The sequence below is a fragment of the Camellia sinensis genome, chromosome 3, assembly GCF_055761805.1.
Source record: "Camellia sinensis isolate YWXY chromosome 3, ASM5576180v1, whole genome shotgun sequence".
NCBI classification, from domain to species: Eukaryota; Viridiplantae; Streptophyta; class Magnoliopsida; order Ericales; family Theaceae; genus Camellia; species Camellia sinensis.
Genome location: NC_138963.1, coordinates 166,300,055 through 166,318,661, shown reverse-complemented (window position 1 = coordinate 166,318,661; position 18,607 = coordinate 166,300,055).

Sequence of the window (18,607 nt, the reverse complement as noted above, 5' to 3'; positions counted from 1 at the left end):
TTATCTCGGCTGAAGAACAATAAGTGTTAGTTTTTCCAGCTAACCTCTTTAGCCTAGATCCTTATCTCGGCTGAAGAACAATAAGAGTTGGTTTTTCCAGCCAACCTCTTCAGCTTAGATCCTTATCTCGGCTGAAGCACAATAAGTGTTGGTTTTTCCAGCCAACCTCTTCAGCCTAGATCCTTATCTCGGCTGAAGCACAATAAGTGTTAGTTTTTCCAGCCAACCTATTTAGCCTAGATCCTTATCTTGGCTGAAGCACAATAAGTGTTGGTTTTTCCAACCAACCTCTAAGTTGGTTATTCCTACCAACCTAGAGTAAAGTGTTTGGTTTTTCCAGCCAAACGTCCTGTAGCCTGGATCCTTATCCTGGGCTTAAGAGGGGTGTTGGTTTTTCCAGCCAACCTCTAAGTTGGTTATTCCTGCCAACCTAGAGTAAAGTGTTTGGTTTTTTCAGCCAAACGTCCTGCAGCCTGGATCCTTATCCTGGGCTTAGGAGGGGTGTTGGTTTTTCCAGCCAACCTCTAAGTTGGTTATTCCTGCCAACCTAGAGTAAAGTGTTTGGTTTTTCCAGCCAAATGTCTTGCAGCCTAGATCCTTATCCTGGGCTTAGGAGGGGTGTTGGTTTTTCCAGCCAACCTCTAAGTTGGTTATTCCGGCCAACTATGCTTTCTGTGCGCCTAACTCACTAAAACAATCTTTTATAGAAAGAAACAACTATACTGAAAAGGGACTACTTGTTTTATTGAGAAAGAAAAAATTACAAATACGTGAAAGAAAAGCTAAAAATAATTAGTTTGAGATTGGCAGTGTTCTATGGCCTGGGAATGGCTTTGTCATCCCCGTCTTCCAAGTGGCATGCCCCATTGCCAGCTAATCCAACCACTTTGTAAGGTCCTTGCCAATTGGGCCCTAACTTGCCATCTCCGGGTACCAGGCTGTTCCCCATTACTTTACGCAGTACCCAATCTCGGATCTTGAATTGCCTTGGATGTACGGTCTTGTTGTATTTCCTGGATAACTCCTGTTGGTATAAGGCGATGTGAACCAGCGCTCTTTCTCTTCTTTCTTCTGCAAGGTCGAGCTCTAATGCGATGGCTTCTCCATTTAAGTCTGGATCAAAATTTTCGCTTCGAATGGTGGGGAGGCCAACTTCTAGTGGGATTACTGCTTCCATGTCGTAGGCTAAGGAGAATGGTGTTTCTCCCGTTGATCGTCGATGTGTGGTACGGTAAGCCCATAAAACATGAGGAAGCTCTTCAGCCCACTTTCCTTTTGCTTTCTCTAACCTTTTCTTCAATCCATCCAAGACAACTTTGTTTGATGCTTCTGCCTGGCCATATGCTTGGGGGTGTGCCGGGGTAGAGTTGTAGAATTCTATCTTGTACTCCTCACAAAAGCCTCTAAAAATTTTGCTATCAAACTGGGTACCGTTGTCTGATATCAGCGCCTTGGGTATGCCGAACCGAGTGATGATATTCTGCCAAACGAACTTCTTCACTTCTTTCTCCTTTATTGACGCTAGTGCTTCTGCTTCTATCCACTTTGTGAAGTAGTCTATTGCTGCAAGGAAGAACTTTCTGTTGCCGGGTGCTGTTGGAAGTGGTCCTACTATGTCCAAGCCCCACATTGCGAAGGGCCATGGGCTAGTTAAAGGTAGAAGCTCTCTGGCTGGCTTATGTATTTGGTGTGCGAACTTCTGACATTTCTCGCACTTCTTGACATACTTCTCCATATCTGCTTGCATGTAAGGCCACCAATATCCCTACAAAATTGCTCTGTAAGCCAATGATCTCCCTCCTCGGTGGCTTCCGCATACGCCTTCATGAATCTCAAACAGGAATGCTTCGACCTTGCTGGGATGGACACACTTTAGGTAAGGTCCTGTGAAGGATTTCTTGTACAAGGCCATTGATGGGGAGAGCCAAAATCATTGTGACTTTGTTCTAATCTTGTTGGCCTCCTTCTTTTCTTCGGGTAAAATGTCGTCTTTTAGGAACACTATGATGGGATCCATCCATGAAGGGCCTAATTCGGCGCAACGTACTTCTTCTACTTCAGGTTCTTCAATGCTTGGTCTGGGTAGGAAGTCGATCAGTAGTGGATGTGGGATGGATGTGTCTGCCATTGAAGCAAAGCCTGCTAGTTCGTCTGCTCTGCTGTTTTCTTCTCTGTCAATATGCTCTATCCGCACTACTTCGAACTTCATGATCTCTTTTCTGACTAACACTTGGTGCTTAGCCATCCCTTCATCCTTTGCTTCGTAGTCACCTGAAATTTGGTTTACCACCAGCTGTGAGTCACTGTAAACCATTAGCTTGGTGGCCTTCATGTAGAATGTTGATTTCAGTCCTGCTAGAAGTGCTTCATACTCTGCCTCGTTGTTTGATGCTAGGAAGCCAAGGTTGACTGCCTGTTCCACCACTAGGCCATCCGGTGAGATGAGAACTATACCGAGTCTTGCTCCGTGCCTGTTGGATGTTTCATCCACAAAGAGCTTCCACATCTCTCCAACAAATAGCTTCCAGCAAGTAGAAGGATTGGACGATGCCTTGGGGTCCTAACTATTGCTGGTGTTTTCTTCAAAGTGCACACTTATTGTCTGCCCCTCGCTATTTGTTTGTACCAAGTCTGTATTTGTTGATAGGTCTTTGCTTAGTGCAACATGGTTTGTTTCTCCCTCCCTTTGTGCACTCTGATCTGTCCTGGGAGGTAGCTGGGTATCCTGTATTAGGGGTTGCACTATTCCGGCGCCACTTTCCATCCCTATTTCGGTTGTACCCGTTAAGTCAACTGGGCAGACGTGATGACTTCCTGGTGTGAATTCTACGACAAAGTCTGCCAAAGCTTGGGCTTTTATCACTGTTCTGGGTTGAAATTTGATGTCAAACTGTCCCAACTCTACTACCCACTTCAAGATTCATCCAGAAAAGTTTGCCCTCTCAAACAAAGCTTTTAATGGGAAAACTGTGAGGATGATTATAGTGTGGGCGTGAAAGCAGTGCGACAACTTCCTTGAGGCCATCATTAAGGCTAAGGCCAGTTTTTCCAATGGTAAGTACCTGGTTTCTGCGCCCAGCAATGTCATGCTGACATAAAAGATGGGCAGATGTTGGATTCCTTCCGCTCGGACCAACACTGCGCTAATTGCGTGCTGTGAAACTGCCAGGTACAAAAATTGTTCTTCTGCAGGTATTGGGGTCACTAGCAGCGGTGGAGAAGACATGTATTCTTTCAAACTTTCTAGGGCGCGGTCGCATTCTTCATTCCACTCAAACTTGGCCTTTAATGCCTGAAAGAATGGTCGACATCTGTCTGATGACCGACTTATGAACCGATTTAGCGCGACTGCCATACCGGTGAGATGCTGTACTTCTTTTACTGAGTTGGGCCTCTCTAGATCCCGAATTTCTTTGATCTGAGAAGGGTCTGCCTCTATACCTCGGTTGGTCACCAGGAAGCCTAGGAATTTGCCTGATCCTACGCCGAACGCACACTTAGATGCATTAAGGCGTAACTTGTGCTTCTTTAGGATCTGAAACATCTCACCTAGGTCCCTGAGATGGACATTCTCATCCTTGCTTTTGACTACCATATCGTCGATGTAAGCCTCCATTGTTCTGCCTAACAGTGGTTCGAACATCTTGGTGATCATCCGTTAGAATGTTGTTGTAGACGTCCCTGAACGTCCCGGGAGGGAAATCCCCCCTGTTTTGTTCATTTGGGCTCACTACAGTTCAGGACTCAATGTCACGGTCCTGTATCTAATCTTGCAGAGTGCAACGCAAGACCGATAAAATCATCAAAGAATCCAAATCTGGCAAATCGTTTTTGAAAATAGATTTTTTTTGAAAGAAGTGCCAAACATGGACTGCTTTGCCAGATACGGAGTCGCCACCTAAATATTTATTTTTGGGGAAATTTAGGAAACCTCGACTCGTTGCTTAAGGCCAAAGTTATCTCGGCTCGGGAACTTGGGTACGATTAGAGAAGGTCACTTCGTGAGCACCCCCGCTCGCCCGATCAAAGATCGGCCTCTACTAACCATGATATCTAGTTTTGAAAACATTATGCGTTCTTATTCTGGTTATTAGCCTAGATTTACTATGTGATGCGCACAGCATACAAGTATAGACTGGATCGCCTGAATTGGAACAAAACATTTCATGTTTGTTTATTTGAAAATGGTTTGATAATGCTACTCGCAAGTAGGCCAAGACGTGGATTTGCCACCCTTGGGTGGGCTTAGAAAAACATGATTTTGCCACTATCTAGTGGGCTTTAAAACTCGCACTTAATGAATTGTTCCGATTCAAATAACCCAACCTTCACCCACAGGCAATCAAGCAGGTATATCACATAAGCAATTCGCCTCACGGTAAGCATGCTATCATGGCAGTCACTCACACGCATGCAAGGATGCTAAAGCATAAGTACTTACCAAGTACTGCAAGCCAAAACAGAAGCTATGTTAGAAATCCATGCATAATCCTAACTATACGGAAATGCCTAATGCAACACATGCAAAAATGCAACTACAATAGGCTCGGCTATTCTAAAATGACATGTGAAATGCTACGGCTAACAAGTATTCAATTTGGAATTGAGATACAAATACAGTTAGTATGATGCGCCGAGCCTGGTGCATGCAAAACAGATGAATGATGCAAACATGCAAGCATAAGTATGCTAATTGAAACATGCTCTAATCTAACCATCAGAAGCTGGTAAATAAAAGGGAGAAAGGCGTGGGGTTGGAAGACATACATCACACGCACGCACACTTATTACAGTTGTGCCCTCGCTTGGAGGGTTCGAATAAATAATACAGCCCGAAATGAATAACGAATTACAGCTAATTATTACACATCCACTAACTAACTAACAAATTAGCTAAGTAAGCTATAAACTGGCATGCAAATGGACTGCCCCGGCTCTATTTTGGATGACAATAAATGCATGCATGCTCGATGCGCTTTGTCGGTAAATTCCATCGCGATGCCTTGTCCCGCCATTGTTTGCAGCTGATTTTAGAAACTTACACAAAGCTCCAGGAGGCTGAAACTCCGCCCGGGGAAGGCTGCTGACCAGTCTTCGCTTGGGAAACACCTGCCGACCACCCCTCATGGTGAAAACTAAAAAAGGTGGTCGGCCTACCAGTACACTTGGTCGGCGGACCACTTCCTCCCCCTGGACTCTAGTTTTTCTGCAACAAAGGCAAGAAAGAGAGAAAGCAATGTATTTTCAACATATGTGTGCGCGACCACTCCTCCCCGTCCTTGGACAAGCTCTAGGGAGTGTGGCCCTCGGTTCTCGAGCCACCAATCACGCATCTCGATGCATGATGCCCGAGAGACCGAATTGCACGTTTTAATATGACATGAATGCAGGTATGAACATATGAAGCTAACAATTCTATCATAGATAATCAAGAACGTCAGGGACCGGAAATCGAGGCACGTTTCGTCACTTGGAGTACGAAACGCCCCTCATTTCCCGTGCTTGGACTAAATCCTATTCCATGCACCATGAAAATGGAATGGCATGCACAATGCGACTAACATGCAATCTAGCATACGCAATGCTCTGTACTAAAATGGCATACACAATGCGCGTGATGTAACATGGTATACACAATGCTCTAAGATGCAACCTAGCATACGCAATGCTATGGATTGAAATGGCATACACAATGCATAATGGACTTACACCAACATGAGTGGACCTCAGCCACACTCACATCAGTAGCCATAAGATGAAAATGAGATGACTGAAATGCGTGCACACATGCACGCAAACCGAGGAGCAAACCTAAGGCATTAAATGCCACTCAACCAAAACATGGCAAGGATGAAGCATGGCATTCAAACATGTAATTTTTAGCACTGAAACATAATGCTAAATGGTCCCAAAACATGGAAATATGGCACCCGATGCATGGAATAAGCCCCGAAACTCAAAACTAGTCCAATGCATTGAACCACAAGTATACAAAGCAAGTATTATTTGATCATGAAGTCTAAAGACAGAGCCAAGGCAGTCCTAAAACATGCACATTTCCAGTTTAAAGCATGGCCAAAAGATGCTAACATGATGGGCTAAAATAGCATGCAACATTGGCTAGTAAGTATGGGTTGTATGGAATGTATATGAAGCAAATGAGAACACATCAAATCAGCCAAAAACAATGAATAAAACATGCCAAAATATGCCCAAATAATCACTGAAATGCAACCAATGCATGCAAAAATGAGAGGCTTCTTTGGAAGGCCATTCAAGGGGTTGTTAAGCACATACAAGATAGACATGAAGCATGGCAAAACCAACTCTGGAAATGAGTTATCACAGCCCTAAAACTCACAAAGTTGGCCCTGAAATTAGTCAAAGAAGCATACGATGAAAGGTCCCCTCAAAAGGCCTTGAATGGAATTGTTCTACACATGCACTATAGACATAAAATATGATCAAAAGGGCCTCGGAAAAACCTAAGGCAGACCTTAAACCCCACAAAATTGGACCCAAAAAGTGACTTCAATGCATGCAAAATAGAGCCCCTTTGGAAAGCCAATGATGCTAGTAAAGAAAATGAGGGGTGAGAGGGTCACCCCTCTATGATTTCAAAGCTCAAAACCTCATCAAAGCCACTGAAAATCCCCTGGATTTCAGTGGCTAAGAGGCCAAAACAAGTCCAATGCGAATGCTCTAATGCATAGCCCTAAATATGAAGGAATGAAGCATGCAAGGAAGGAGATGACTCCAAATAGAAAAGTGACCTCAAGAAAACTTAAAGAGGAGGTTAGAACAAGGCTTTTTTCAGTTTATAACAAATCTCGAAAATGTTCACAAGTAAGGCTAAAATATGATGCAAAAAATAGCCCTAAAAGAGAGATAGAGGGTAAGAGGAAGTAGATGACCTCAAAAAGCAAAGTGCCCTTAAACAAAGTTGAAGAGGAGCTCAAAATATGACACTTTCTAGTTTATGAAAAAGCCCAGAAATACTTGCAAGTGAAGCTAAGTAATGAAGTAAAAAAATGCAAGTTGGGAAATAGACACTTACCCTTGAAGAGCCGACCTCCAGCAGCTTTTGGACCAAGTTGGTGAGCTTTCAACCTCTGCGAATGACTTCCAAGGTGCTGGAATGGATGATGGAGGTGTGGTGCTAAGGGTTGTAGTGCAAATGGACCAAGAAAATTAGGGTTTTGGAGCTTGGAATAGTGACAATGGAGGAGGGAGGTAATATGCCTTAAGCAAAAATGTTCCAACCCTTGATATGAACAGGAGGGCCTCTCTTATAGAGAAGAGAGGCCAAAGCTTCTCTTGGAAGCTTCAAAGATCCTCCATACACGTGTATGGAGGATGCACCAAATGCCCCCCAGCTGGCACAGCTGTAAAGCATTCAGAGAGGGCAAAATGCAAGAAGCATGCCGGCCAATTCAAGTGGCCGGCTGGCCACTCCCCCTGGTCGGCCGACCAGGGGTCAAAAGGTTCAGGCAAAATTTCTGGTCGGCCTACCCAGAAAGGTGGCCTTCCAGATGAGTAGAATAGAGCTATGTAGAGAAAAATCAGAAAATGTGACCCAGGAGAGAGAAAAGCTAGCTTTTAAGCAAGGTTCAAAAGGGTCAAGAAGAATTTCTAGCCGGCCTACCCATATTGGTGGCCTCCCAGATGAGCACAACACAATGGTGGTATGAAAAGCCAAAAAATGTGGCTCAAAAGTGAGAAAAACCAACTTTCTGTTAGAAAAACCGGCTTTTGGAGAGAGAAAATGACAAAACTAGCTTTTCAGGGGAAAAGGTGGCCGACCACCATACCACCCCCTCTCTAACGGTGAAAATAGGGTCCCTACCAAAAATGGACCAAAACGGATGCAAAACGAAGGTTCAGAGGCCAAAACGCGCGGTTCGGGACCCCGAAAACAGGCTGTTTGGCACCAGAAGTGGCGTATGACCACGAAGGTGGTCTCTCGGGCCACAGTGTCCCTCTAAAAGGAGGAAATAAGGTGTATGCCAAAAACTGGAGCAATCGGAGGTAGCTAAGTGGTCCCGAATCGAGGCACACGGCCGACGGCTCCGAAAATCGGAAACTGGCCTCCAAATGGGAAAAATGACCTACGACCACGAAACATAGCCTACGTCCACTGAGAGATGGTCTACGAGACCTCTCCCTCCCTTTTGGAAGAGAAAACGAAGAAAGCAGGACCCGATTCGCAAACCGAGGCAAGGCACAAAAAGAGCCCCGATGTCCGGAGGCAAGGCTTGCAGCCGAGACTCTGAAACCTCAGAACGAGCACAATATGCAACATCACCGAGCGCTCAACGGGTGACGTCTGAGTCTAAAGGTCGGTCAAAAATGGGGTGTCTACAGTTACCCCTCTTTGACAGAACTCGGAAGTCAAGAAGTGACGGGAGTGAATGTCAAAGCCCAGAGACGACCCATTTTTGACAAGGCCGAAGACTTGGACAAACAAACAAAGTACAGACAAATAAATGGTTGTGCCCGCAGGCTGCCTACGTATCCCTTTGCAAGGAATCAAACCAGCGTAGTTCAGGGGCAGGATGGAAAATGATATACAGAAAGATTTTGATAATTGGAGTTATACGCTACATGAAGCCGGTTTGAAAATTGGACTTATACGCTACGCGAAGCCGGTTTGATAATTGGACTTATACGCTACGTGAAGCCGGTCTGAAAATTGGACTTATACGCTACGCGAAGCCAGTTTGATAATTGGACTTATACGCTATGCGAAGCCGGTTTGAAAATTCAAGATTTATGCGATGCACTGTAATGACTAAAATGCCAATGTGATAGCTAGGGAAAGGGAGGTACCTTACAGGGGCAATTGGCAATGACTTACCTCGGCAATGTCCTACCTCATGCTGATGTGGGAATCTTCCTCTTCTTCTCAGTTGAACTACAGGTACTACTTTTCTCCCTGACTATGGTCGCAGCTTTCCCTATTCTCCAACAGGGTGACAGACTAGGTTGATTCGGTATCCAGATTTGAGGCGCATACATATGCTATCTCAATCTATGGGGCTGCCATATAGATTTCAAGCAGAGGATATACCCCTGGGTATTTAAACCAGACTTTAGTCTCGGAAATCCCGAACCTTTGCGTTCTAGGCAAGAGCCATTCGAACTCTAGTTTCCACCGTCTCAGTTGGTCTCCTAGGAACTTATCGCAAACACAGGCAGGTGGCTATACCAGACCACTGGAAGTCGTTCAGGCACGAAAAACACCAAAGGAATTGCACCTTTAGAGGATTTAAGGTCTCCTAGACCAAGGAGTGCACAAGACAGTGCGAATGATGCAAAAATACAATGTGCACAAGACAGTGCGATGCAGAGTGAATGCACAAAATAGTGCTAAGAAGATGCACAAAATAGTGCGATGCTAAAGGTGTACAAAACAGTACGAGCATAGTGAATGCACAAAACAGTACGATACAGATAAGGTGCGCAAGATAGCACGATGCAATGCAAAGCATAAGACAGTACGATTGAGGTGCGTAAAATAGCGCGAATGTAAACTGCACAAAACAGTGCGATGCGCAAAATAACGTGAATGATGAACTGCACAAAACAGTGTGATGCGCAAAATAGCGCGAATGTAAGCTGCACAAAACAGTGCGATGCGCAAAATAGCGCAAATGATAAACTACACAAAATAGTGCGATTGAGGTGCGCAAAATAGCGCGAATGATAAACTGCACAAAACAGTGTGATACGGAAAATAGCGCGGATGTAAACTGCACAAAACAATGCGATTGAGGTGCGCAAAATAGCGCGAATGACAAACTGCACAAAACAGTGCGATGCGCAAAACACTGCGAATGTAAACTGCACAAAACAGTGCGATTGAGGTGCGCAAAATAGCGCAAATGATAAACTGCACAAAACAGTGCGATGCGCAAAATAGTGCGAATGTAAGCTGCATAAAACAGTGCGATGTGCAAAATAGCGCAAATGATAAACTGCACACAACGGTGCGATACGCTAAACAACGCGAGTGATTTGAAATGCACTAAACAGTGTGATACGCTAAACAGCACGAGTGATTTGAAATGCACAAGACAGTGCGATACGCTAAACAGCGCGAGTGTAAACTACACAAAACAGTGGGATGCGCAAGAAAGCGCGAGTGATTTGAAATGCATAAGACAGTGCGATACGCTAAACAGCGCGAGTGTAAACTACACAAAACAGTGCGATGCGCAAGAAAGCGTGAGTGATTTGAAATGCACAAGACAGTGCGATACGCTAAACAGCGTGAGTGTAAACTATACAAAACAGTGCGATGCGCAAGAAAACGCGAGTGATTTGAAACGCACAAGACAGTGCGATACGCTAAACAGCGCGAGTGTAAACTGCATAAAACAGTGCGATACGCAAGAAAGCGTGAGTGATTTGAAATGCACAAGAAAGTGCGATAAAATACATCTTTTATGCAAGTACGAGGGCATTTTCTATGCAAAAGATACGAGCATTTTCTATGCAAGTATGGAATCACATTCTATGCAATATTGAAAGCATATTCTATGTATGAGACAAGCAAAGCATATTCTATGCGGAATCGAAAGCAAACATATTCTATGCATGAATCATAACGATGCGTGACACGCATGCAACAACAGTGTATATGAAAGTTCATATTCTATGCAATAGAGGAGCATCAAATATGTACTCTGGTGCCTCTGATTTGCCTCTTAGAGGACTTCGCAACACATTCAGCTCAAAAAGGGCACACCCTATTCATATTGGCGAGAGATAACATCTGCATGTGAAACCCTCGAGTGCTGCTTGGACTGCCATTCTGACTTGAAGTAGGCTTACACTTAGGGTCGAGATACACTCATACTCCAGAGAAACGACGAGGCTTGAGAAAGTGCACCTGAAATGTAGTCTCAGATTTTGCTATAGTTGAAACATGCTAAGATGCTCTAAATTTTCCCTCTTTTCTTTTACTTTGCTGTCCGGAACCTAAATAGCTTCAGATAGGTCCTTGCTTTACTATTCACACATGACTTGGGTTGAACTCTACAGTTTTATGAAAGAATCAATCCTGTTTTGCACAAATGTGGAGAACGACACGGCACTCTGAGCACAAAACGATTTTTGAAATTGAAATGAGAAAAGGGTTCTCAACTGAGTATTGAGCCTACAACTGACCACAGCCAAAATGACTCAACAATGGAAAACAAAGGTAGAACAACCTAAACACAACTCAACAAAGGAAAAACAAGGTAAAATGACCTAAACACATCTGTTGACACTCAAACGACTCAAAACAAGAATCGAGACAAACAAAACACACAGACACAACACTCAGCTGTGTTACAAAGGCAAGAGACCTCTCGGTGCACGAGGAGCCAGTTTCTCCGGGTATTGTTTCCCACCCTTTCTTATTTTTGATTCTCACATCACTCAGCCCTCAGGCTCAGCTTTTCTTACAAAATCCTTTTCCTCACTTTTTCTTTCAGCGCACATCTCTCTATTCTTTAATCTCTCATTTTTTAATCCCTCCCCTGAGCGGTTGATGCATAAACAGAAAGTTGCGGGCTCTTGCCTCTACATTCTGCTAGATTCTCTTTCTTCTGTGCACAGCTAGTGAATTCCTCCCATAGAGGAATTGCGCTACAACTGGGTGTGTAGCAAATCTGCAGCTGACATTGGTTGACGATGCTCTGCTGGGGAATTTGGCTGTAATCAGATCTATCCAGATGAGGGAGTGGAATATCTTGCCCCATTCCAGTTCGTGCTTCGCACTTGGCTTGATACCTCGTTGCTTGGAGGATGTGAGAGCTTTCTGCCATTTTGCGGTCAGCTTCCGCTGTGCCCTTTCTGGCAAGTATGTTGACATTGGGGGAAAAGACAGAACACCTGACTCAACTGTGCCCCTAGTTTATCATTTTGACCATTTTTTGTTTTTAGCTTCTGCTAAAACAATTTTAACCAAAATGAGGGTTAGATTAACATGCTTGTTCGATTTTTGATTTGAAATCATGCAAGTCAGGTTATGAGCACTGAAAATTTTCCTTTTTTGGATCCAAGAAAAAGGTCCAGTTTTAGAAAAAGATGGAATAATTTTCGAGAAAATTAGTCAACCTCAGTAAAAATTTTCAAAAACTGTTTTTGCAAATGGTCACTGCTCAACAAGCACGGAACCTACTCTTGAGATGCACAACCTCAGATCCATAACAATGGCAAACTGCTTCTCATCTGAAGGACACTGCATGGCAACGAAAAGTTGCCCCTTGTTTGAATAGCACCGCAACACATTGTATGGCAACAGAAAGTTGCCCCTTGTTTGAACGGCACCGCAACGCATTGTAGTTAGTCCTCAGAGCGACGAACACAACCAGACTCTCGGATACAGAAGATGATCAGAACCATCACATGGATATAGTCGAATTTGAAGTGTTTTGCGGCTAGACTTCAGAATGAAGTTGCCTACGTATCCCAAAGATGGGAATCAAGCCTTACGTAGTTCGAGCTTAAGGTACACTCGGGTATTAATCTCTCCTTTTGCGCTCTAACTTTTGCCAAGGCCGCCCTTCTGGGTTTTCAACCTTGCGAGCTCTGTTTTTCTTTTCTTTCTAATTTTTTTATTTCTTTTCTTTTCTTTTCTTTTCTTTTTTCAATTCAATTTTTTCTTCATTTTTTGCATTTTCTTCATTTTTTTTTTGTTCTTTTCCTTCTTTTCTTGCTCTAATTTTTGCCTGGGTTGCCCTTCCGGGTTTTTGGCCCAACGAGCCTCTCAAGGGTAAAAGTGTAGCTTTTGTCCATATGGAATGGTTTGAGATCTCGAAGCCATCTGAATCCAAGAGAATGGCTGTTGTTCGCTGATGATGTAGGAGTCCATCCAATGGGGAGCTGAATTTGCCTCTAGTGTTGTAGATAGGAACTTGGTTGTCCTTCACCAATACTTTCTTCTTTTCTCCCTTCTGGGATTTGGCATTCTCGCTGATCTTCATCTTTGACTCTTTGAGCACATTTGAAATTCTTTTGCCCCTAGTTCGAGGGGTGCTCCTGATCTAGCTTCGCAAGCTTCTTGATCTGACTTTGTCGCCGCTACTTCACGGGCTGCTTTTGATCCGGCCACACAGGCCTTACATTGTAGTTGACCATTGAACATTCTGAATCCAAGTTCAAGTTTTGAAATCAAGAGGGGTGGAGTCTCAAGGCTGAGAGCGATCCCAGGCTGCACAACCTCAAGAGAGATTCCACACAGGTCTTCGTAGGACCGCGCAAAATATTTTTTTGAAATCTTTTAAGAAAGCGACCAGTCGCTCGCCCTGAAGACAGTGTAGAACCAATCTGGATCAAGCCAGGATCCTTCCCAGTACTCACACTAACAAGCATGATTTCATTCATTAAGGGCTTAGCATGCCTCTCTTTCTCTCAATTGATCAAATTTTTGTAAAACCTGAGGAATTCCTTCCTCTTCGTTTTCACCGCAGTGTTCAAAAAAAAGTTTTGAAAAACTTAGGTCAATGCAATAATTTCAAGGCATAAGAGAGCAGGTGGAATGCACTGCCGTTTCATTCAAATCCCGGCACAACTAGCACACGGCAGAAGCAAACACAAGAGTGCAAAAATCACTGCTATTTCAATCAGGATCTGTTAGCACAACTGGCTCCAAGGCAGAAACAGACTCAAAAGAAAACGAAAAGACAAACACAAAACAAGAAAGTGATGTCTGAGGTAGCACCCCCGAAATCACCCGACTCCAACAAAACAGGATTGACTTGATACAACAAGACAGACCCAAAACAAAAAGACTAACTCTATACAAAACAACAAGACTGACTCAATACCCAAGTTAGAAAGCACAAAAACTGGTGTTTGCATATTGCTCAGAACAGTGCGTGCTATTCCCATGCCTGGAGTTAATCGAGCGCCGCCCGCAGGTGGTTCATCCCCTGATCACATACTCACATTATCCCCCAAGTTCACCGATCCAGTGCCGATAGACTTTGCAGAGCTTGGCGGGAGGACAACCCCGTTGTCAAACAGGTCCTGTACTTCGTGGCAAAGACAAAAGCAGTTGTCGGTAGTATGGCCAGTTTGCTGATGGTACGCGCAGTACAGGGTAGCATCATGTGTAGCCGGAAGAGGGTTCGGGAGAGGCCAAGGCTCAAGGGGTTTGAGATGGCCTTATCCAACAAGGATTTGGAGAGCTTTGGACGGAGAGCTTTGGACAAAGGCATATAGAGGGCATGGAAGACCCTCCGACCTCGGGGTTGGTACTTCAAGGTTTGTGGATTTTTGCTGGGCGCACCAAAAAAAAGATTGGCAGGTGCTGGCCTAGCTTGCTGATCTCTTCCGAGTGGAGGATTAGAGCTAACAGGATCGTCTCTGATATGACGGCCCTTCTCCCGGTTTTTTCTTTGATTCAGACTGCCCCCAACTTGAATAGCGAAAGTGTCATCCACAGCCTTTGCAACAACTACAATCACTTGCTGTTTGTTTAGTCCTTCGGCTTTCAAAGCCTCAACAGCCCACATTAGGTGTTCATGGGGATCAATGTCTACCCCTACCTTGTTCTTACCACCGGCCTCCACTTTATCAAAGGATCGGGTCGCTATATCCGAGCGAAGCCCAGTTGTTGTTGACATGCCAACACCCAGATCTGAGATGGCTTCAGGTTGGCCCTTTTTAGTTACAGCTTGCTTCAAGATTAAGGAGCCTTTTGGATTGTAACTTCTAGCCTGTGATGTGGTCGATGATGAAGCCAAAATCCCAAAGGCTAAGTCTGCCACAGTTCTCTGAAGATCTTCGATCATTCTCATCAACTCAGAAGTGGTGGGCTCACAGGTTTGAGATGATTGGGGTTCAGATGCACCCATCATGCATAAGTCCATGCTTTCTAGGATAAACACCTTAGGCTTGGGTAAATGGACTGGGGTGATATATATGCTGGCGTCGTAAGGGACGACCAGTGTATGGATTAGATTGAGATGTGGATGAGGTACTTGGTCAGTGGGGTCTAAAAGTGGAGCTATTGTCTGGTTGTCGATGAGATTTTAGACCTCATGACGAAGGCAGTAGCAACGGTTGGTGCCATGACCGCGCTGCTGATGGTACACACAGTACTTGGAGGGGTTATGTCTGGCTGGGAGTGGGTCAGGCAGAGGCTGAGGATCGAGGGGTTTGAGATACCCTCTTTCCATCAAGACTTTTAGTGCGCTAGTCAGGCTCATATAGAGAGGGGTGAAAGTTCTGCCCTGAGCTCGGGCTGGGCCGGCGGTTTGTAGGCTTGGATTGGCAAAAGGGTTGGCTGTGGTGACTGTATTGATTTCTGCGGGTTTGGGAATAGCACTACTACCAGCATTGGCACTCCCTGAAATCACCCTCCTTGTCGATTCACTTGTTCTGGGAATGATCCTACTGTTGAACGTATTCTCGATCTGAACCCCCAGTTCATGCAAACTTTTGAAAGTGAATAGCGGAGCGACTATCAACTTTTGCAACATATCATGCTCGAGGTTTCGCACCATCATCTGCACTTGATCCCTCTTAGAAGGGCAATGATCTGTCATTTGTGCTGCCTTTGCTCTCCACCTCGCAACGAATTCCATAAAAGGCTCTGTTGGGTTCTGGCGAGTTGCTTCAAGCTCTTGGATGGTCATTTCAACTTGGGTATTGTAGGAATACTGATTGACAAAGGCCTCAGCCAGTTCTTCCCAATTTTGCTTCACTGTATCCTCCAATTTGGCATACCAAGTGGCTGCTACACCCGACAGGGTTCTTCCATACAGAGAGAGTGTTTGTGGCTTAGTCAGACCCATCAGCATTAGGATATCCAAGAAAAGCCGGATATGTACCATAGGATCTCCAGACCCGTCGAAACGGTCAATATGTGGCATTTTGAATCTGTCTGGGAGCCGTACGGCAACCTCGATGTACCCATCCTCAATGTCGGGAATGGAGTTAAGGCCATGTACCTTTTTGAATTGCTTCTCAAGGTTTGCAATTTTCACTACGGTCAGATCGAGCTCATTAACATCAAGGGGATAAAGCCTCTCATTAGGCTGCACCAGGGGTCTAAAAACTCGGGCTTGAGCCAACCCTTCTCGAGGATCTAGACCCTGCAAATCTTCAGCTGGCGGAAGCGGGTCAAACTTCGGCTGGGGTCCCAAAGCTGGATATGAGGCAGATGCCCCAGATGGGCGCTGCGTTTCAATACTGGTCTCGGCCTGCATGGCAGTTCCCTGATTTAACGCTGCTATCACGGCCACAAATTCTTCCGAACCCTGTGCCATCACGGTCTGCTGAGTTCGAACAAAGGTGATGTGACTGGCGACTGACGAATCAGATGAACTGGTGAGCCCCGACTGGCCTTTCTTTGCCTTGCCTTAGCAAAAGAACACTGGTTGCCCTTAAATTGAATTTCTGACCTAACAAAGTCTATCAACACTAGTCCAATGTACCCGGGGGATATCAGAGCCTTCTGAAGCTATGGTTCCCAGACTACCTAGCAAAAGAGAAAACATACAGCATCTCAGCCCGATTTCACCGAAACAGATATGAGCAAAGCTGAATGACCGTGCTCTCTACTGAATTCTGCCCAAAATTCTGCCCGTAAACTGATACCCTCAGGTAAACTGAATCCCAAAATATTGAACTGGTGCCCGCAAGCCTGATGCCCAAACTTGCAAACTGATACATGCATTCCTGTAGAGACGCACTCTAAAAGCACATAACAAGCAAGTAAGAGCCAAAACACCCCTATGTTGGGGTAGGGTTTCCCTGTCCTTTTTTGTCAGGAGCTAGGGTTTCACTATGGATTCCGAATATGCACTAGGTTGAATGGTCAAAAAGGGTGCCTCGATAAAACCGGGGTTTGTGTTCCTGTCGTGGCAGAGCCCGCAACCGGTCAGCCTTATGGTACGCTTCGCAAAGCGAGCCTCCGGCAAACCGTTTAGGAATAGCATACGGCAAACACGGTGTCCTAGGCGCACCAATGCAAATTTAATGCAACGAAACACATAAGTGTAGTCAAAACAAGATATCATGAGTTCGAGTCAAGTTCTCTAATTCCCCAGCAGAGTCGCCAGAAACTGTAGACGTCCCCGAACGTCCCGGGAGGGCAATCCCCCCCGTTTTGTTCATTTGGGCTCACTACAGTTCAGGACTCAATGTCACGGTCCTGTATCTAATCTCGCAGAGTGCAACGCAAGACCGATGAAATCATCAAAGAGTCCAAATCCGGCAAATCATTTTTGAAAACAGATTTTTTTTGAAAGAAGTGCCAAACATGGACTGCTTTGCCAGATATAGAGTCGCCACCTAAATATTTTATTTTTGGGGAAATTTAGGAAACCCCGACTCGTTGCCTAAGGCCACGTGTCCGTCATCACCAAAGTTGTCTCGGCTCGGGAACTTGGATACGATTGGGGAAGGTCACTTCGTGAGCACCCTCGCTCGCCCGATCAAAGATCGGCCTCTACTAACCATGATATCTAGTTTTGAAAACATTATGCGTTCTTATTTCGGTTATTAGCCTAGATTTACTATGTGATGCGCACAGCATACAAGTGTAGACTGGATCGCCTGAATTGGAACAAAACATTTCATGTTTGTTTATTTGAAAATGGTTTGGTGATGCTACTCACAAGTAGGCTAAGACGTGGATTTGCCACCCTCGGGTGGGCTTAGAAAAACATGATTATGCCACTATCTAGTGAGCTTTAAAACTCGCATTTAATGAATTGTTCCGATTCAAATAACCCAACCTTCACCCATAGGCATTCAGGCAGGTATATCACATAAGCAATTAGCCTCATGGTAAGCATGCTATCATGGCAGTCACTCACATGTATGCAAGGATGCTAAAGCATAAGTACTTACCGAGTACTCCAAGCCAAAACAGAAGCTATGTTAGAAATCCATGCATGATCCTAACTATACGGAAATGCCTAATGCAACACATGCAAAAATGCAACTACAATAGGCTCGGCTATTCTAAAATGACATGTGAAATGCTACAGCTAACAAGTATTCAATTTGGAATTGAGATACAAATGCAGTTAGTATGTTGCGCCGAACCCGGTGCATGCAAAACAGATGAATGATGCAAACATGCACGCATAAGTATGCTAATTGAAACATGCCCTAATCTAACCATCATAAGCTGGTAAATAAAAGGGAGAAAGACGTGGGGTTGGAAGACATACATCACACGCACGCACACTTATTACAGTTGTGCCCTCGCTTGGAGGGTCCGAATAAATAATATAGTCCGAAATGAATAACGCATTACAGCTAATTATTACACATCCACTAACTAACTAACAAATTAGCTAAATAAGCTATAAACTGGCATGCAAATGGACTGCCCCGGCTCTGTTTTGGATGACAATGAATGCATGCATGCTCGATGCGCTTTGTCGGTAAATTCCATCGCGATGCCTTGTCCCGCCATTATTTGCAGCTGATTTTAGAAACTTACACAAAGCTCCAGGAGGCTGAAACTCCACTTGGGGAAGGCTGCCGACTAGCTCTTGGCTTGGGAAACACCTGCCAACCACCGCTCATGGTGAAAACCAAAAAAGGTGGTCGGCCTACCAGGAAACCTGGTCGGCCGACCACTTCCTCCCCC